The sequence below is a fragment of the Ovis canadensis genome, chromosome Y (assembly GCF_042477335.2).
Source record: "Ovis canadensis isolate MfBH-ARS-UI-01 breed Bighorn chromosome Y, ARS-UI_OviCan_v2, whole genome shotgun sequence".
Lineage (NCBI taxonomy): Eukaryota > Metazoa > Chordata > Mammalia > Artiodactyla > Bovidae > Ovis > Ovis canadensis.
This window is the reverse complement of record NC_091271.1, coordinates 1,664,233-1,685,778: the sequence shown is the minus strand read 5'-3', so window position 1 is coordinate 1,685,778 and position 21,546 is coordinate 1,664,233. Positions and strand designations below refer to the sequence as shown.

Below are 21,546 nucleotides of genomic sequence, written 5' to 3'. Positions count from 1 at the left end.
GCAACTCTTTACGACCCCTTGGACTGCAGTATGCCTGGCCTCCCTGTCCATCCCCAGCTCCCGGAGCTTGCTTAAACTCATGTCCATCAAGTCACTGATGCCATCCAATCATCTCACTCTGTCGTCCCCTTCTCCTCTGCCCTCAATCTTTCCCAGCATCAGGGTCTTTTCCAGTGAGTCAGCGCTTCGCATCAGGGGGCCAAAGGATTGGAGCTTCAGCTTCAGCATCAGTCCTTCCAATGAATATTCAGGACTGATTTCCTTTAGGGTGGACTGGTTTGGGAGACATAAATAGTTGTTGCTTCAGCCCTCCTCATCTGGAGTGCTTTATTATGACAACCCTGGTAACATCTCTAAGCGTGGTCTCCGTGTCCCCAGGAATTCGACCGCTTTGTGGCTTCTTAGCTTATTTGGCGGTAAAGTGATGCTCAAAATAATGTTTTTCAGAGACTTGGTGCTATTGCGGAGGAAAGACCCGACCTTGAAGACATTCAACGTAGCCAGTCCCCTCCTTCCAGCTGAAATGAGGACAAGAAGTTTTGACGCTGCCTGGAAGTCTTAATGTCTCACCTGCAACCCCGGCTCATTTTCTTTGCATTTGGGCAGCAACTGAGAAGCTGTGGCTGGCTTCTGATTTTTCCATTCTGCCTGTACTTCATGAGATGCTACGATGAACTGATGGAAGTATTTTTCTTGGTGCAAAAAAAACACAATTTTTTTTTCTTTCTTTAAATATTCAATGCAGTTTCTAGTCTGGCTGAGGAAAGTGGAAAATTTTAGGCGGTGGTCCCAGTGTTTCAGACCATTTCCAAACTCTCGCTCTTGAATAAAAACAGTGTCGGGTTTTTTCTGTGATTGTTCCAGACTGGCTTTCCCTTTTCATCACATTCTCCGGGTCACGGATAAGGCTGGACTTTCTTTGCATGCCCGCTGTGTTTCGCTACCTTCAAAACATGTTCTTAGGGTTTTTACGTGAAGTGACATTTTGAAACAGCCCTCCTTGGAATCGGCGTGTCCTGTTTGCACACGTGCCCCGGGGGAGGGTCTAGGCGTTTGGCGGCCCCTGGTTCTTCTCTCACCTGGGATGCGCTTGTATTGTGCGGAACGCACGGACCTCAGCAGGACAGGAAAGCAGCGTTTTGCCAGTAAAGTAAACGCCCGTGTCTTTCCAGTTCACACTGCATAGGATTGAAGATGGGCGGCTTAAGACGCCTTGCCCGAGCTCATCAAGTACGAGACAGATGTACAGAGCCATCCGGAGCGTGTGGGAGCATTGCTACATTACTGCAAAAAAAAAAAAACCCCACAAAAACGGGATACCCTCGACTTAGCACGCATGTGCTCAGTTTGTGTTTCGTTGGCGTCTGTCTTCCAGTATTTTCCTCCTGAGAAAATCCATTGCAATAAACGCGCCGTACTTTATCGGGCGCTCAGACCTGAACGCCATGCCCACCGGAGATTCAGACGGTCCGATGGAAATTGTACTGACATTTATTGGACATACAGACGGTCTGATGGAAACTGCAGTGGTAATTTAAACGCAGGCGGATGAAAGCTGTAAGCATAAGAAAAGCACAGAGAGAAGTCCCTTTCCCCTGAAGTCTCTGGGGTGGTCAGTAGGGAACTGGTGTGCTCCACCGTCTTTGCCCTCTTGCACACCCGTTCTTGTAAGGATGTTCGCACTTACTCCTTGTGGAAAGTTGGCCTCGTTACCTGATCTCGGTGCTTCTTTTCCCTTAGGCATCAGCGGGAGATGGTACAAGCCCATCCCAGGATGTTGGTACAAGCCCATCCCAGGATGTTGGTACAAGCCCATCCCAGGATGTTGGTACAAGCCCATCCCAGGATGTAGGTGACTTCACGGCGTACCCAGTCTCTTAGAGGTTAGTGACGCGTCTTTATATACTAGGAAGAGCCAGTGGCTGCTGTCTTCTGTCTGTCTGTCTTGTCTCTCTCTCAGCATGTTAGATTCTGCCGTCTTGTTCACCTAAGAAAGTGTGATTTGGTCAAAATTCACAGTAGAGAAAAGTCTTGCTGTTTTTGCAGACTTCCCTGAAGTATACAGGTAATGTTCAGCGTTGTGTTCGTTTCAGGTGTACAGGTGATTTAGTTATACATTTCAGCGGGTAAAGGACCTGCCTGAAATGCGGGAGACCCGGGTTGGATCCCTGGGTCGGGAGGATCCCCTGGAGGAGGAAATGGCAACCTGCTCCAGTATTCTAGCCTGCAGAATCCCACGGACAAGAGGTGCCTGGAGGGCTACAGTCCACAGCGTGGCAAAGAGTCAGACTCGACTGAGAGATTGAACGGCAACGGTCAACCTAACACGTTCCTCACGTCCAAGCTGTCTCAACTCCTCCTACTAAACCCCGCAACCCGTTTACGTCAGAAACAAATCTTCCCCGGTTTTGACTTGGCTCTTTGAAGTGAAATGCGACGCGTCTGTCCAGCGGATATTGTTCTGGAGGGCGCATAATGATTTCTTTTTTTCTTTCTGAAATGTGTGCTCGCCAGCTAGCCTAAATCGTGACTTCAGCCCGTGACAGGGGTAGCTCTTTACACACTCAGCACGTTGAAACATCGTCCAGAGAATGTGTTTCCACACTTTCCAGGGTCAAGCAGAGGACAGACCCAATACCCTGAAACGTAACGGTGCTTTCAAAGGCATCAGCAAAGCACTGTGTGTGCTGCGTGCTGGTTCCCTTCAGCGTGCGTGCGTGCTGATTCCCTTCAGGCGTGTCCGACTCTTTGCAACCCCGTGGACTGTAGCCCACGAGGCTCTTCTGTCCATGGGATTCTTCAGGCAAGAAGACTGGAGTGGGTGGCCATGCCCTCTTCCAGGGGATCTTCCCAACCCAGCGATCAAACCCAAGTCTCTTATGTCTCCTGCATTGGGAGGCGGATTCTTTAACCACTAGCACCACCTGGGAAGCCCATCACTAACAGTCACCAGGTGAAAGTGTCCATCACCACGTCGTGTCCGACTCTTTGCGGCCCGTGGACTGTAGCCCGCCACATTCCTCTGTCCATGGGATTCTCCAGGCAGGAATACTGGAGGGGGTTGCCATTACCTCCTCCAGGGGATCTTCCTGACCGAGGGATCAAACCCCGGTCTGCGGATTAGCAGGCACACTGTTTATCGTCTGAGCCACCAGCAAAGACCCCCAACAGCCACCAAAACAACCGATAACTATTGGATATTGGATGAAAACCTATTCTGCTTCTGCCATTTAGTTCAGAATCCTTGAGTGGATGTGGTTGGCCAAATAACTGAATAAATCCTCCCCCGACTCCTGTCCCCAAATGTTGACGCGCGAATACTTAGAACTCGTGAATATGTTACCTTACGTGTCAAAGGGGGGCATTGCGGATGTGACTCATTTAAGGGTGATGAGATGGGGGACTGCCAGTGGGCTTACTCAGGTGGTTCCATTATGTCACGGCCAGGGTTCTTGCAGGAGGGTCGCAGGAGCGTGAAGTCCCAGAAGGAGATGGGAGGACAGAAGTAATAGGGGGAGAGATGGAGAGAGATCGAGGCCGAGACGCATCAAGACACATAGATGGGAAGAATCTGTGCTCCTGCTTTTGAAGGTGGATGAAGGGCCCATGAGAGAATCCATGCATGCTGCTGCTGCTGCTAGTAAGTTGCTTCAGTCGTGTCCGACTCTGTGCAATGCATGAGGGCCCCCTGAAAGCTGGGAAAGACGAGAGGACAAGATGGCTTGAAAAGAGGAAAGGTAACTGGAGGGAAGAATCCAGTGTCTCTCCTGGAGTCCACTTCGGAGGCTCTTTCTTAATGTCGTTTCAAACACTGTATACACGTGAACTTGCTCAGTCGTGTCCGACTCTTTGTGACCCCATGTGCTGTTTCTCCATCACAGGGGTTTTCCAGGCAGGAGTACTGGAGGGGTTACCATTTCCTTCTCCAAGGGATCTTCCCCACCCAGGGATCGAACCCAGGTCTCCCGCATTGCAGGCAGATTCTTCACCATCTGAGCCACCAGGGAGGTAGTGGAGGACGGAGGAGCCTGGAGTGCTGCAGTCCGTGGGGTCCCAAAGAGTCGGACACCGCTGAGCAACTGAACAACAACCTCCACGTCAGCGTTATCCGTTTACCTCCTGATGGACACCTAGGTTGCTTCCGTGTCTTAACTGTCGTAAATAGTGCTTCTGTGAAGGTTGGGGTGTGTGTTTCTTTGTGAACCATGGTTTTCTCTGAATATAGGCTTAGGAGCGAGATGCTTGCGTCATCGGTCAAAGACGTGGCTCTCTTGATGCCAAGAACAAGGAGCGAGGTGAACAAGCTTGGGGCATTTTAACCTTGGACATCCTCACTGTTTGGTGAATGTAATCTCAGTGTAGATGAAGCATAAAACTTATGTTTGCTATAAAAAAAAAAAAAAAAGCATTTACAAGGTTGATACATTCAGCCCAGTTGTACATACCGAGAACACAAACACCGTTTGCCTCCAGCCTCGTAGAACTGAGATTTGTTGTTATTCAGTTGCTTGGTCGTGTGTGTCTGACTCTTTGTGACCCCGTGGACTGCAACACACCAGGCTTCCCTGTCCTTTTCCATCTCTGGGAGTTTGCTCAAACTCATGTCCATCAAGTCGGTGGTGCCATCCAACCATCTCATCCTCTGTCGTCCCCTTCTCCTCCCGCCCTCAATCTTTCCCAGCATCAGGGTCTTTTCCAGTGAGTCAGCTCTTCGCATCAGGTGGCCAAAGGATTGGAGCTTCAGCTTCAGCATCGGTGCTTCTAATGTGTATTCAGGGTTGATTTCCTTTAGCGTTGGCTGTTAAGATCCCAAACAAGTTGGTTGACAGCAGCGTCAAGCCACATGAAATATCATTTAAGGAGCAGAACACGTCGGCCGTGATTGGTCCAAGGCGAGTTTCTGGTTCAAGTTGTAACGGGAGTTTTTTCTTTTACTTTAGAGGTGAACAAAGCCCGCGTGTTTATAGATCTTTAGAGACATGAGGTTATCTTCCTTTATAGATCTGAAGTTTCCAGAAACTAGAGTCTGACTGATAATACTCATGGGAAAAGTAGACGCTTTTATCATCTATAAACAAAATCGCACAGGGTAATTTCAGATCAAGTGCCAATATCTGGATGCTTTCAACAAAACCCTCTTCTTTCAAAACAAACCAAACATCTTAAAAGCCAAGCGTGCTTTATCCTCAGATGATCTCAGAATATTTCTATTTCCCCATTTGACTGGCCTTCTTTCAAGTGAATTACTCATATAATGCCGGATTTGGGATTTATCTTTCCAAAATGTGGTGGTGGTTTTTTTTTTTTTTTTTTATTGCCTACGTAAACGTGTTTGCATTTTCTCATCCCCTTCAAGCGATGAAATAGTGCATCGTCTATCGTTAATTCAAAGGAAATACTTGAAAAGATGTTGCACATCTGACCGTGTTTGGACTGATCCAAAGTTCTGAATGACTTAGCAGGCAAGCCTGGCTCCCCTTCCCCGGTTGCTGAGACTTTTCCTCTGTACGGATACCAGCTCATGGTCCAAGCGTTCTATGATTAGTTTCCAAGGGCCAGAGCAAGGATTGACCAGCTGTGTGTAAAAATTTCCAGAATCGCTTGTCTCCAAGGCAACCCGTCGGATGTTGTGATGACTTGGATGGCCCAGACATTCTGCTCTTGGGTTGGACGATGGTTGGGCTTGTTGCAAACGCTGTCACCTTCTGTAGAGTTTGTTGTAAATCCATCTGTGTCCCAAGGATTAGGTCAGATCAAGGTGCAACGACGTTCTGGTCACTAGAAAGGCCTTCCTGTGTCTTTCTGGACCCACTGCGGTTTTTGTTTTTTAGGGGGGAGGGGTGAAAAGCTCACTCCTTTTCCTTAAGACTTTATATTTTATTTTATTTTTGGCTGTGCTGGGTGTTTGTTGCTGCTCAAGGGCTTTCTCTAGTTGCAGCATGCGGGGACTCTTCTCCAGTCATGCTGTATAGGCGTCTCACTGCAGTGGTTTTTGTTGCAGAGCACACCAGCTCTGTTGCTCCACAGCACGTGGGGTCTTCCCCGACCAGGAATCGAACCTGCGTCCGTTGCGCTGGCAGGCGGATTCTTCACCACTGGGCCAGCAGCAGGGCCAGCCCATGAGCACACTCTTCAGGACCCGACTTGGAATTCTTGACTGTGATGACCACTTTTTACATGAGGTGCCCCGGGCTCTGAACATCCCACGTCTGGTCCATACCTCGGAACGCAGTACTCCTCCGGGTTCTGAGTCTTCCTTTCATGAAGCTGTCTTTCTACCAGCATTATACTTGTGCAGTAACCTCTAGTTAGGGTTTGATTAGATGCACCACTGAGTCAGGGGACGTGAGTTTGAGCAAACTTTGGGAGATAGTCAAGGACACAGGAGGAAGCCTGGAGTGCTGCAGTCTGTGGGGTCGCACAGAATCGGACATGACTCGGACATGACTGAAGCGACTTAGCAGCAGCAGCAGACCTGCTTAGGTTGGTTTCATTTAACCTTTAATATAATTCTTTCAATTCGGGGGGAATTTTCAGCTGTTAACGGAGCAAATATTCTTTTCTCCTTCTCTTCCATTCTGTCTCTTCTCTCTGGGGCAGTCATTGGATTCCTGCTACAGTTGTATCACATAATCTTCTGGATATCTTTCAAAAGCCTCTTCGGAGGAGCACCTTTTTCAGTTGCATTTCTGGTTCGCCAGTTCTCTTAAGTAATGCGCGCTCTATAATTACCCCACATGTTGAATTACTCATCACAACGTTTATTAAAAAGTTTCTTTTTTTGCCTACCCCAAGGCTTGCAGAATCTTAGTCCCCCAACCAGGGACTGAACGCAGGCCACAGCAGTGAAAGTTCAGAGTCCTGACCACTGGACCGCCTCGGAGCTCCCCTGCCAAGCGCTTTTAAAAAGGAGAAGAAGGTTCATCTGTACTGGTTTTCTAGATTCCACAAATGCATGTTAATACGTGACTTTCTTTCCCTTTCTGACTTACTTTACTCTGTATAACAGACTCTAGGTCCGTCCACATCTTTACAGGTTACTTGGTTGCGTTCCTTTTCAGGGCCAAGTAATACTCCACTGTATAAATGTGAGGTCCGTCCACATCTCTGGAGATTACTCAGTTGCGCTCCTTTTCAGGGCCAAGTAATACTCCATTGTATAAATGTGAGGTCCGTCCGCATCTCTGGAGATTTCTCAGTCGCGTCCCTTTTCGGGGCCGAGTAATACTCCATTGTATAAATGTGAGGTCCGTCCACATCTCTGGAGATTACTCAGTTGCGTCCCTTTTCGGGGCCGAGTAATACTCCATTGTATAAATGTGAGGTCCGTCCACATCTCTGGAGATTTCTCAGTTGCGTCCCTTTTCGGGGCCGAGTAACACTCCATTGTATAAATGTGAGGTCCGTCCACATCTCTGGAGATTTCTCAGTTGCGTCCCTTTTCGGGGCCGAGTAACACTCCATTGTATAAATGTGAGGTCCGTCAACATCTCTGCAGGTTACTCTGTTGTGTTCCCTTTCGGGGCTGAGTAATACTCCGTATTATAAGCGTACCACATCTTTTTCATCTGCCCCTCTGTTGATGCACACTTAGGGTGTTTCCATATCTTGACGGTCATAAATTGTGCTGCATTGGACATTGGGGTGGGTGTGTCTTTGTGAATTATGGTCTTCTCAGGGTTTATGTGCCCAGGAGTGGGATTGCTGGGTCATATGGTAGATCTCCAGCTGAGGGCTTCCCTGAAGGCTCAGCTGGTAAAAAAAATCCCTCTGCAGTGCGGGAGACCTGGGTTTGATCCCTGGGTTGGGAAGATCCCCTGGAGGAGGGAAAGGCTACCCACTCCAGTATTCTTGGGCTTCCCTTGTGGCTCAGCTGGTAAAAAAATCCCCCTGCAGTGCGGGAGACCTGGGTTCGATCCCTGGGTCGGGAAGATCCCCTGGAGGAGGGAAAGGCTACCCACTCCAGTATTCTTCCCTGGAGAATCCCATGGGTTGTATAGTCCACAGGGTTGCAATGTGTCAGACATGCCTGAATGAGGTTCACTCTCACTTTCCAATTAAAAAAGAGAAAGAAAAGGATAAGCAAAAGATGACATGACCTCTCCCCATAGCATCTTAATGCTGTGAGACCATCTCCGACAGAGGGTCAGTCTGGGAAGAACGGAACCAACCGCCTCCACGAGGTGGCTTTTGCCGGCAGACCTGTTCTTTTAAATGTTCTTCTTCTTTTTTTTTTTTTGTTAAAGTCCAGCCCCATCCGACATCTGGTATTGATTGTAACGTTGTTGATGGAAGCGCAGGAGGAGAAAAGGGCAGAGCAGGGTGTCGGGGAGACGCCCCACCCGGCGAGAAGTGGGTGGCACAGTCTCGACGGGCGGGGCAGGAGACGTCTGTGGTCAAGACGTGAGTCATGAAGTCGGCCGATGGGGAGCCCAGAAAGGAGGACGACCCTAGGGTCCGGGAGGGATGACCGGCTGCCCAACACTGGACGTAGGGCTTAGGAAGACCTGCCGGCAACTCGCGGTCTAAGACAGGCGTGATGCACGTTGAGTGATGCTGAGCTCCTAAAGATGACCGCCTCGCCGAGAGTGGTCCCCCTTCTCATCGGCCTTGATGATGATTGCAAGCGTTGCTGGCTTTTACCCTCCTCTGTGCTAACTAAGCTGTGTGGCTTCTCCTCTTTTCCTCCTTTTTTTAGCTGCACAGAATTCCCAAAGTCCTGTCGCCCTGCAGGAATCAGATTGATGTCATCTCAGCCTCACCATGTGCTTTTTATTCATGATGGAAAGTTTCCTTCCCCGCACCAAAGGAGTTTTTCGAGAGGCTGTACGCAAAACTGTTATTAAAAAATGGTAATGATAATAATATTGACCTGTCTCTATGGGGAGAATCATCTGGAGCTATGAAAAGATACATAAAACGTTCCTTAAAATGAGATCTTAGGCTCTTTCTCTCGGACGTTCCATCCTCTTCAGTAGAACCGTCTTCTCTCAAAAGTAACGAGAGTGAAGCCTACAGCATCTCATCAGGGCATCTTGAATTCATATGGAGAGGCTGTGGATGTGTCCGTTATTTTTAAAATGTGCTCAATGGACAGATTCTGGAAGCTCCAGATGTGAGAAGTTTAAAAAAAAAAAGAGTGTTTCCCTTGGAATCCTGACAGAATCTTTTAGGATTTGCTCATCTTTCTTTAGCTTGGCGTGTGTGTTAAGCTGTGTCCAACTCTCTGTGACCCCATGGACTGTAGCCCGCCAGGCTTTTCCGTCTGGGGGGTTTTCCAGGCAGGGATACTGGAGTGGGTTGCCATTTCCCCCTCCAGCTTCTTTTGTAGCAGTGTTTATTTGCTACTTTGAGAGAGGCTGGTTATCTTGAAGGTGTTGCTGTCTTTCAGTGGCTGTTACAGGTTTTTTTTTTCACCTGGAGAGTGAGCATCCATTTGCCTTTATTTCTTTATTGTTGCCTGTACTGTGTCTTCATTTGCTGGGCGTGGGCTTTTTCCTCGTTGTGGCGATTGGGGGCGACTCTCTAGTTGGGGTGCATGGGTTTCTCACTGAGGGGGTTTCTCTTCTTGTGGAACAAGAGCTCTGGGGCGCACGGGCTTCGGTAGTTGGAGCGCGCATGCTTAGTTATAGTTGGTAAAGAACCTGCCTGCCAATGCAGGGGGCGCAAGAGAGCTGGGTTCAATCCCTGGGTCGGGAAGATCCCCTGGAGGAGGAAGTGGCAACCCACTCCAGTCTTCTTGCTTGGAGAATCCCCTTGGACAGAGGAGCCTGGCGGGCTACAGTCCACGGGGTTGCAAAGAGTTGGACACGACTGAGTGACTAGATGTCAACAACTAGTCCCCCTTCGTCTCTGCTGGGACCTCTCAGAGACGTCTGTAGACTCTGAAGGGCAAACTCCCGAGGCTCGTTTTCACTCTAACCCGGCTTTGTTTCCATTCCAGCAGAGAAGCAAGGCGGTCACGACCCAGCCACGTGCCCATCTGCGCTACACAGTGATGGGACTGGTAATCATTAAAAAAGCGTCACCCTTCACAATTGTGACAGCTTGTTTCTCTCGTGGCCTGAGTCCCTGTCCGAAAACATACCAGGTCCCAGTCTCTACAATCTGGGAACGTGACGTTTGTTGGAGAAGAAGTCTCTGCAGAGCTCAGCCCTGCCTGAAAATCCCAAGCTATTCAAGGTTAGAATTTTATTTATTATTATTTTGGGGGGGGGGCTTTTATGTATTTACGATTTAATTTTTATTGAGGTATAGTTGGTTTGACATCTTACATTGCTCTAAGATGCAGGACATAGTGATTCGTAATTGTTACAGTTTATACTCCATTTACAGAGAAGCCAATGGCACCCCACTCCAGTGTTCTTGCCTGGAAAATCCCATGGACGGAGGAGCCTGGGAGGCTGCAGTCCATGGGGTCGCTAAGAGTCGGACACAACTGAGCGACTTCACTTTCACTTTTCACTTTCCTGCATTGGAGAAGGAAATGGCAACCCACTGCAGTGTTCTTGCCTGGAGAATCCCAGGGACGGGGGAGCCTGGTGGGCTGTGGTCTATGGGCTCGCACAGAGTCGGACACGACTGAAGTGACTTAGCAGCAGCATCCTCCATTCAAGGTATCATAAAATACTGGTCCTGTTCCCTGTGGTGGACAGTGTAGCCTTTAGCGTGATCTTCCAAGCACAATGTATCCTTCCAGCTTACCTATTTTATACACAGTGGTCTGTACCTTGCATTCCCCGCCTTCCGTCTTGACCCTCTCCCTTCCCTCTCCCCTTGGGTAATATCTGTGGGTCTTTTTTCTGTGTGGATGCGTTTGTTCATTCTTAGATTCTGCATGTAAGTGATAAGGTACACTGCCGTTCTCTGACTTCACGTAGTGTGATCGTCCCTGGGTTGATCCGTGTTGCGGCAGATGGCATTTGTCCGCCCTTTTTCGTGGCTGCGTAATATTCCACTGCGTATATAACGTACCACATCTTCCTCATCCACTGACCTGCTGCTGGACGCTTAGTTTTCACTTCCACGTTTTCACTCTTGTACACTGTGCTGCCGTGAGCATTGAGGAGCATGCTGTCTTTTCGAATCAGTGTCTGCTTTTTCTTTTAACGCACACCCGATTTGAAAAGCGAGAACGGAAGTGAGCATAAAGGGGGAGAGGCCTTTCCAAACGTGCTCTGAGAACAGAGCCGTGATGTCGCCCGAACCCTCTGGTCCTTGATTCCTGAATTCTGACCCTCCAGGAAGTTCTTGTCCATCCAGACACCCCGCCCTGCCCAGGCTGTTGCCTGGGAACCGGGAGGCTCTGAAAATGCTGAGGGATCGAGGCGAGTCACCAGCAGAAACTGGAGACACTCAACCTTTAGATTCAGGTCAGCGCTCCTCTGTGTCAGTGGAGAGCACAGCGTCCCACGTCCGTCTGGTGTGTCTGCCGAGCAGGCCGGGCAGGGAAGCACACACAGCCTCTGCCAAAAGACGTCGATGACGGATGAGGTCAGCCTTGAGAATGATTTTCCAAACGCATTGGAGCTCCAGATCATCCTTTCAGTGTGGAAAGCCGAGAATTCCATTATTAACGGCCTGGAGACCTTTTCTTCTAGGAGCAAATGAAAAGACGCAATAGGAGGTGGTGTGGAGTCCCCTCACTGAGAGGGATGAGGGCTTGCTTTCAGAGGTGTCAATCCTATTTATGGTGGTGGGGGGGGAGGGAGGGAGCGTCATCACTTCTTCCAAAGTGGCTGTGCCGGCAAACTGAGACTTTCTAAAGCATCGGGTTCCTAAGTTTTGATATGCAAGACGTCCCCGGTGGCTCAGGGGTAAAGAATGCATCTGTCAAAGCAGGGATATGGGTTCGATCCCTGGGTCAGAAAGCTTGCCCTGGAGGAGTGCACGGCACCCCACTCCAGTATGCTTGCCTGGAGAATCCCAAGGACAGAAGAGCCTGGCGGGGCTACAGTCCCTGGGGTCACAGATAGTTGGACATGACTGTGCGACCTTCACTTACTTACAAGAGTTGTAGGAAACTGATGATTCTTTTCCCCCAGCCCCTCCCTCTCGTATCTGGAATGAGTACCAACGGCTGCCTTCACCTAGGAGGAGATGTTGTCATTGTTGAGATGCTGGGGGGAGAACCCATCTTGTCTTATTAGCAGGAGATGACACCTGCTTAGACTAAGAGGGGATGTGGCCTCTGCTGTGTGTGGATGCTTCTCTCTTTGTCTCAGTCTGTCTGTCTCTATCTGTCTGTCTGCCTACCTAACTGGCTATTGTATCCATCTGACTATCATCTGTCTTATCTCCCATCTACCTTATCTACCTAACTACCCACCTAACTACCTGTTGTATCCATCTGACTATCATCTGTCTTATCTCCCACCTACCTTATCTACCTAACTACCCGCCTACCAGTATCTATCTGTCATCTTGTGTAGCGTCTGTCTACCTGTCCATCTCTTTCTCTTATTTTTCTGTCTGAAAGTTACAGTGAAGTCGCTCAGTCGTGTCCGACTCTTTGCGACCCCATCCGGCAGCCTACCAGGCTCCACCGTCCATGGGATTTTCCAGGCAAGAATACTGGTGTGGGCTTTCTCCAGGGGATCTTCCCAAACCAGGGATCGAACCCGGGTCTCCTGCATTGCAAACAGACGCTTTACCGTATCTATTAATAGTTGCCTACCTGTGTATCAGGCTTCCCGGGTGGCTCAGCTGGTAAAGAATCTGCCTGGGTTTCTTTAATGATGCAGGAGACTGGGGTTCGATTCCTTGGGCTGGAAAGATCCCCTGGAGAAGGGAAAGGCTACCCACTGCAGTATTCTTGCCTGGAGAAATCCGTGGACTGTATAGTCCGTGGGGTCACAAAGATCGGACACAGCTGAGCGGCTTTTGCTTCGCTTCACCCATGTATCATGCCTGTCTATCATCTTAACCGTTATTTCTCTAATCTGTCTGTCTGTCTGTGGCTCTGTTTGTCTATCTACCTGCCTGTCATATCTATCATCTTACCTACCAGGTGTCTTGTCTGTCTGTCTGTCTGTCTAATCTAATATCTGTGTCTGTGTATCTGCCTTTGTGTATGTGTGCTTAGCCGCTCAGTGTGTCCGACTCTCTGTGACCGCATGCCCTGTAAGCCCCGCCAGGCTCCTCTATCCATGGGGATTCTTCAGGCCAGAATACTGGAGTGGGTTGCCATGCCTTCCTCCAGTTGGGGGGATCTTCCCAACCCCACGGATGAAACCCAGGTTGCCCACTCCTCCAGTGGGGGGGATCTTCCCAACCCCACGGATGGAACCCAGGTTGCCCACTCCTCCAGTGGGGGGATCTTCCCAACCCCACGGATGGAACCCAGGTTGCCCACTCCTCCAGTGAGGGGGATCTTCCCAACCCCACGGATGAAACCCAGGTTGCCCATATGGCAGGCAGATTCTTTGCCAGCTAAGCCACCAGGAGGCCCAAGAATATTGGAGTGGATAGCCTGTCCCTTCTCCAGGGGACCTTCCCAAACCAGGAACTGAACTGTGCTCTCCTGCATTGCAGGCGGATTCTTTGCCCGCTGAGCTTTCAGGGCAAGCCCGTCTACCTATCCACCTACCTGCTGCTGCTGCTGCTAAGTCGCTTCAGTCGTGTCCAACTCGTAGCGACCCCATGGACTGCACTCTACCAGGCTCCTCCGTCCGTGGGATTTTCCAGGCAAGAGTACTGGAGTGGGGTGCCATCGTCCTTCTCCAATGCATGAAAGTGAAAAGTGAAAGTGAAGTCGCTCAGTCGTGCCCGACTCTTCCTGACCCCATGGACTGCAGCCCACCAGGCTCTTCCATCCATGGGATTTTCCAGGCAAGAGCACTGGAGTGGGTGCCATCGCCTTCTCGGACCTACCTACCTACCTATCATCTACTATCTATGTATCTCGTCTCTGGGACCTGAGACGCCCACCATCCCTAGAGACGACCCTCGCTCTCCATGATTGTCTCCTTCCTGACGCCACGGCCGCTTCCACGACCCGCCTGTATCCTCTCAGCTCTCTTCTTGGAGATGTTTCCCCATCAATCACCTCCTTAACGCTCCTCCTAAATCACCCACAACGCCATCCCTCTGGAAGGCACCTCAGGCTTCAGGGCTGCCGTTGGGGTTTAAGTTCTTGCGAAATGGATATTTACAGTAATCCATTTAGCAATTAGGATTATCTCCGTTTGTGGGAGCTTGGCAGGGAGAGGACGCAGCGGCCTGGACACTGTGCGGGAGGAAGAGGGATAGCCTGAGGTTTCCAAAAGGAGACGACTCAGACCCATGAAATGGGTGCAGAGCACGGCTGTGTGATGCTACTTACAGAGGAGAAGTGCCTGGGTCGGGAAGATCCTCCGGAGGAGGGCATGACAGCCCGCTCCAGTGTTCTTGCCTGGAGAATCCTGTGGACAGAGGAGCCCAGGCGGGCTACAGTCCATGGGGCCGCAAAGAGTCGGACACAACTGAGCAACTAACACTGCTAATACAGGGGAAAAGGGATTTCTTTACGGACACGCCTGTTGATGGTAACAGCTGGGGTCTGTCGGGGGAGGCGTGAGCGCTACAGATGAGGTGTCCCCAAAGGTGGAAAAATACCAGGAGATGACGTGTGTGGAGTCTTCCGTACGAGACTTCTGCATAAAAGGTGTCATTCCAGTGCCATAGACAAGGAGCAGCTGCTTGTTCTGAAGATTTCTGCTTGAATTCCTTGGAGCGAAAGCTATGACAAACCTAGACAGCGTATTACAAAGCTGGGCCGTCACTTTGCCGACAAAGGTCTGTATAGGCAAGCTATAGTGTTTCCAGTAGTCATGTGAGAGTTGGACCATAAAGAAAGCTGAGCACCGAAGAATAGATGCTTTTTTAAAAAAAATTAATCAATGAATTTTGTTAGCAATTTTATTTTATGTTTTGTTTTTTATTGTTTTAATTTGTTTATTTTAATTGGAGGCTAGTTCCTTTATAATATTGTAGTGGTTTCGCCATACATTGACACGAATCAGCCTTCTGTGGTGCTGGAGAAGACCCTTGAGTGTCCCTTGGACTGCAAGGAGATCCAACCAGTCCATCCTAAAGGAAATTGGTCCTGAATATTTATTGGAGCTGAAGCTCCAATCCTTTGGCCACCTGATGGCAAGACCCAACTCATTGGAAAAGACCCTGATGCTGGGAAAGATTGAACGTGGGAGGAGAGGGGGGCGACAGAGGGCGAGATGGTTGGATGGCATCACCGACTCGATGGACATGAGTTTGGGTAGACTCCGGGAGTTGGTGATGGACAGGGAGGCCTGGCGTGCTGCAGTGCATGGGGTCGCAAAGACTCAGCCACCACTTGGCAACTCTGCAGTACCTATCGTCTATCTAGCTGTCTTTTTGTCTATCTATCTGTCCATCCATCCATCATATCTATCTATCCATCCATCATATCTATCTATGCAACCCTGTCTACAGAGGGAGACGGAATCTCTTCTGAGTAGTTGGCACCCATGATTATGGAGGCCCAGACATTCCGCCATGTGCCGCCTGCAGGCAGGAGCCCCCTTCCCACTTGCCTGCCTGGACAAGAGAGGACTGAAAATTACTGCTCCGTGTCCCAGGCTGCTTGGACAGAACCCAGCACAGCACAACACCCGGAATCCATGTGGTTCTGTGGCAGACACACTTCCCGTGACCTCCATGAAGGGACTCGGACTGTTTCAGCACCGGTTGGCCCTCTGCGGCATGTGAGGGGGCCGTGTCTAGACAGCCTGTTTTCCCCGCATCCGAGCCAAGCCCGCTGCACACGTGCGCCAGTTCTCTGGCAGCCCCGTCTTGCGCAAACATCCTTAATACCTGTGGTCTGTGAACTGGGAGTTCAAGATGGGTGACTTTTTACGGAGACGTCGAAACCTCAGACACTGAGTGGGATGATCAGTCTATGACATCAGGCCTCAGACTGTCAGGAGATCAGAGCGTCCACGGAATTGAAATGTTTTTTCTTTTTTAAGGTTCTATTTTTTTTCCCTTGCACTGAGATGGTTTTGCACTCATTACAAGTCAAGCTGTTTCACAGATGCCCATTGCACGGAGAAAGGAAGCTGCCTCTTGTCACCAGCCAAGGGTCTCCGAGGATGATCGAAGCCCCCAGGGACGCTGGAGAAGACTCTTGAGAGTCCCTTGGACTGCAAGGAAGCTGCCTCTTGTCACCAGCCAGGGGTCTGCGAGGATAATCGAAGCCCCCAGGGGCGTTGGAGAAGACTCTTGAGAGTCCCTTGGACTGCAAGGAGATCCAACCAGTCCATCCCAAAGGAGATCAGTCCTGAATATTCACTGGAAGAACTGATGCTGAGGCTCCAATGCTTTGAACACCTGATATGAGGAGCCGACTCACTGGAAAAGACCCTGATGCTGGGAAAGATTGGGGGCAGGAGGAGAAGGGGACGACAGAGGATGAGATGGCTGGATGGCCCCAGTGACTCGATGAACATAAGTTTGAGTAAACTCTGAGAGTTGGTGATGGACAGGGAGGCCTGGCGTGCTGCAGTCTGTGGGGTCACCAAGAGTCAGACACGAGTGAGTGGCTGACCCGCAACATCATGAACCACAAAGGCACATGGATACCCACAGAAAATTCTGTACGCCAGTCTAATGTTCTTCATAGAGCACAAATCCATTTATCCCAGACATGGTGCTCTAGAAGTTCTGAAAGCCCCAGTATGAAAGAGCTAAATCTGTAAAATTGCCCCAAATTACTAAACACGTTTATGTACGCCTGCTCCTACACCAGCTATATAGGATAGCTGTAGAACTCTACAGTATATTTATATACATGTACCCTGGTGGCTCAGACGGTGAAGACTCTGCCTGCAATACAGGAGACCCGGGTGCGATCTCTGGGTCAGGAAGATCCCCTGGAGTAGGGCATGGCAACCCACTCCAGTATTCTCACCTGGAGAATCCCATGGACAGAGGAGCCTGGCGGGCTGCAGCCCGTGGGGTCGCAAAGAGTGGGACACGACTTAGAGACGAAACACCACCAAGAATGTGCATATTCTCATGTTTTCCTACATTTATTTTAACATTTTCTAGGTGAGCAAAAGACAGGAAGAATCAGGCTTCCCAAAAGAGGAATCACGTAGGTGAGTAACCCGTTAAAAAGTAAACCAATCGTGTTTGAAAGTGAGAAACTTACTTTGGGACGCAGCTTGCTATCTTTGGAACTTTCTTTGGGATGCAGCTTGCTATCTTCGGAGGTGCAGGAAAAGAAAGCGTGAGTCGCTCAGTCGTGTTCGACTCTGCGACCCCGTGGACTGTAGCCCACCAGGCTCCTCAATCCATGGGATTCTCCCAGGCCAGAATACCAGGAGTGGGTTGTCATTTCCTCCTGCAGGGAATCTTCCCAGCCCAGAGACTAAACCTGGCTCTCCTGTACTGCAGGCAGATTCTTCACCAGCTGAGCCACTAGGGAAACCCAAGACATGGAACCACTTAAGAAGTCAGGGGCTGTCTTGGTGAGAGTGATGCGAACTGCCTTGATGCAGACGCCCCAGAATTTTGTCAACTTATCGCAGTTTCAGTTAACTTTTTGTTTCAATTACTTATCCGTTCCAGGTGTTCCTGCTTGGGTAGATTTCTTCCAAGTGGTGAGTGACAGGCCCAGCATCCTTGCCAACCTGGTCCTCTGCCATCTTCAACGCCTGCCTCCCAAGGTACTCCTGTTTGCCTTTCTTGCTTCCTTGCTGTTGCTGTTTGTGTGTCTGTTGCTTGAACGCCATCCAGCTGAAATAGCTAAAACACAGGTGGTGTTCATCCTTCTTCTGGCCGGAACGTCACCACACAAGACACTTCAAACGCTAAGAGCAGCTGGGATGTGTCCTCAAGCTGAGATGATGATCTAAGTCTGGTATCACAGAGTATGGCATCAGTGAGTGGCTACTTTGAAAATGAAAGTGTCAGTTGCTTATTCGTGTCTGACTCTTTGCGATCTCATGGACTGTAGCCCATCAGGCTCCTCTGTCCAGGGGGATTCTCCAGGCAAGAATATACAGGAGTTTGTAGCTATTCCCTTCTCCAGGGGGTCTTCCCAACCCAGGGATCGAACCCAGGTCATCTGCATTGCAGGCGCATTCTTTACCCTCTAAGCCACCAGGGAAGCCCTGTGCCCGTGGGTAAAAACCCTCTGTTGATGTATGTGCAAAGAGTGATCACACTCTGCCCCTTGCCGCTAGTACTATACGTCGTACCGTCGCTTTGGAAGTCCACTGGGCGCCGTGTTGAAAAGCCGAAGGTGACCCAGAAGTTGCGCTCGTGGGTAGAAACTCTGGAGAGTCCCTTGCCTGTGTGTCCACGTGTTAGCCCGTTCTCAGGAGTCGTGTCTCTGACATGGAGACCTGCCATCCACCTGCGAGTCTGTGGGCAGGAGAGTGGAATATAAAGTGTGAAATCATAGCACAGTGGAATGCTGTACAGAAGTGAAGCGAGGTGGCTCCAGATAGAAGCCACGCCCTCGGGGATGTTAAGCTATTTTTCTTTCATCCTCTCTGTTTCTTCATTTGCTTTGGTTGCACTGGATCTTTGCTGCTGTGTGGGGGACTTTGGTTGTGGCGAGCGGGAGCGGCCCTTGGTTGCGGCGCATGGGTTCCTCTTTGCGGCGGCTTCTCTGGGTGTGGAGCAGCGCCTCTGGGTGCCTGGCCTCAGTTGCTGTGACGCATAAGCTAGCTTGCTGCACGGCATGTGGAATTTCCCCAAACCAGGGGTCAAACCCATATCCCCCGCGGTGGGGGCACGCGAGGTTCGTCCCTGGCATCTTGTTTCACAGCCTCCTTTGCCCCAGTCCCCAGGTCAGTAGCAGTGTGTCCCGCGTCTGCAGTGTGGGAGCAGGCTGTCGACCGGTTGGACCAGGCCCACCCGCCCTGGGGAGGGCGGTCTGCTTTGCTCAGTGTCCTGGTTCTCGTGTTCATCTCATCCCACAAGGCCCTACTGTAGAGCACAGGAAACTACATTCAATATCCTGTAATACCCTGTGAGTGGAAGAGAGTCTGAAAAAGCGCCTGTGTGTAATTGGACCCCTTTGCTGTACACTGGAAGCTAACGCGACGATGGAAGTCAACTATGGAAGTGCAGCGAAAATCAAAGCTAGGCGCTCAGTCGTGTCCGACGCTCTGCGATCCCATGGACTGCAGCACCGCCAGGCTCCTCTGTCTGTGGAATTCTCCAGGCAAGAATCCCTGGAGGAGGGAATGGGCTCCCTCTTCCTGATCCAGGGACAGAACCCAGCGCTCCTGCATTGCAGGCAGATTCTGCACCGTCTGAGCCACCAGGGATGCCAACGTTATAAATAAATGACACTTCAGTGTGAAAAAATTTTAAAAACGTGAATCTCATTCAGAAACACCCTATACCAGACACACATTTTACCAAATATCTGGGCACTTTGTGGGCCAATCAAGACACAGAAAATTAACCTTTATCATGTCTGATTGTGTGTGTCTGTGTGTGTGTGTGTCTGTGTGTGTGTCTGTGTGTGTGTGTCTGTGTGTGCACGCAGATGTATGCACGCGTCTTATAATGCGTTAAGCACAGAGCCAAATAAAAGATTTAATTTTCGCTGCAAAATCTGTGTGCTCTAATAATATTCTACAGTCTTCCTGAAACATCACTGGCAACGTCCAAATATGGATTAACTGAAGGATCTCAAAAAAACGAGAGAATGCAGCTAGTTGGCTAGACAGTGCAGAATGCAGACACCCTTGATGCCACAGCAAAATCCCTAAAGGGCCCCAGGAAGTTTCCCTGTGTTCCTCTGCCTTCACGGTTGAGGAAGCAACACCTTTTCCTGTCTCCCCATTACGGTCATGGAATTTGCAGGAACTGGTCACTGGCAGCCCTCGAGGCTGTGAGGTTCATAAAAATCTGTGTTCCTGTTTCAGGGACGTACATTGGCTGAGACCGCTTACCCTGCCTGGGCTCCATAGTAACCATGTGCGGGAGTTAATTTTACGACAGGAGGTCCTCCTGGGAAGAAGCTCTCGGAATCGACAAGCCATCCCCCTACAGGGAGAGTTCTGGAAAGGTCAGAAGGAGACACCACATGTCTTAGCATTTCCCAGAATCCTTCCTTCTGGCACCCTTCTTGGCTGACCGATCCACATGTACCACCTGGAAGGACCTCGAGTCAGAATGACGGGACAGAGAAAACCCGGGAACTAATCCCATCACCGTAAAACCTGGGACCGTGAGCCACGAGGTACAGCGATTCTCCCGGTTTCTTACCCCACGACTCTCCATCCGGCCTCCCCTTCCCAATCAACTCTCCTGCTTGGGCAGCTCATGTGTCCCCTCGGACAATTCTTTTCTGAGCATCAGGCGAGATCCCACTCTCGGACCCTGGAAGGGGAGTCCCCCCCTTCCTGTAACATTCCCAGTTCAGGTAAAGAATGCAGAGGCTTATCTCATTCCTTTGTTATGGCTGAGTAATATTCCACCGTATAAATGTACCACACCTTTTTTTTTTTTTATCCATTCATATAGCGATGGACACGCACGTTGCTTCTCAGCCGTCAAAGAGAATGAAACAGCATCATTTGCAGCAACCTGGATGGACCTAGAGATGATCGTTGCTAAGCAAAGTTAGTCGGACTGAGAAAGACAAGGCAGCGTGTGATATCACTTATATGTGGAATTAAAAAAATAATAATAACACGAAATAACTTAGAAAACAGAAGCAGACTCGCAGACACAGAAAACAAACGTATGGCTACCAAATGACAAAAGGGGGGCAATAAATTAGGAGTTTGGAATTAGCAGATACACGCTGCTATGTATATATCAATGAAATGAACAACCAGACCTATGGCATAGCACACAAGGGAACTGTAATCAATACCGTGGAATCCCGTAGGATGGAAAATAATATGAGAGCGAATATGCATATATATGTATACCTGAACCCTTTTGCTGTATTCCTGAAGCTAACACAACATGCTACATCAACTACCCTTCAATTAAGCAGTAAAATGAGAAAAAAGATACTCAAACTCAGCAGATTCAAACTCAGCTGAATTTTTTTTTTCTTTTTCTTTTTTTAATTTTATTTTTTTTTTTACTTTACAATACTGTATTGGTTTTGCCATACATTGACATGAATCCGCCACAGGTGTACATGAGTTCCCAACCCTGAACCCCCCTCCCGCCACTCTCCCCATATCACCTCTCTGGGTCATCCCAGTGCACCAGCCCCAAGCGTCCTGTATCCTGTATCGAACCTAGACTAGCGATTCGTTTCTTACATGATGGTATACGTGTTTCAATGCCTTTCTCCCGAATCATCCCACCCTCTCCCTCTCCCTCAGAGTCCAAAAGTCTGTTCTCACAGGTGACCTTGGGCAAAAGAGAATTCCTCGCTGCTTTACCAGAAATGAAACCGCTGGCTTCAGAATTCAGTGCCACGAGCTAAATGTGTCTGAAGAGTATGGCCTCGTTTGGTTTCGTCAAGCAGCTGTTTTAACCACCCTGTGCATCTCAGACGTACTACACGGTACCCCAGAGTTCTTTTAACTTCGCAAGATG

The 21,546-nt window shown here is 49.7% G+C and overlaps 1 long non-coding RNA gene across 4 annotated transcripts in view; it reads left to right on the top strand.

The window, feature by feature from the left end:
- Positions 1-21,014, top strand: part of LOC138929845 (uncharacterized) — a 28,565-nt gene extending 7,551 nt beyond the window's left edge. Inside the window, exons 2-9 of one of the 4 annotated variants that reach the window (XR_011446003.1) lie at positions 448-1,883; positions 8,247-8,403; positions 8,699-8,852; positions 9,944-10,182; positions 17,068-17,117; positions 17,590-17,687; positions 19,908-20,224; positions 20,509-21,014. This is a non-coding gene — a long non-coding RNA (uncharacterized lncRNA). Of the gene's footprint in view, positions 1-447; positions 1,884-8,246; positions 8,404-8,698; positions 8,853-9,943; positions 10,183-17,067; positions 17,490-17,589; positions 17,688-19,907; positions 20,225-20,508 lie in introns of all 4 variants that reach the window. The other 3 variants (XR_011446004.1, XR_011446005.1, XR_011446006.1) reach the window with 3 other exon arrangements.
- The last annotated feature ends 532 nt before the right edge of the window (positions 21,015-21,546 follow it).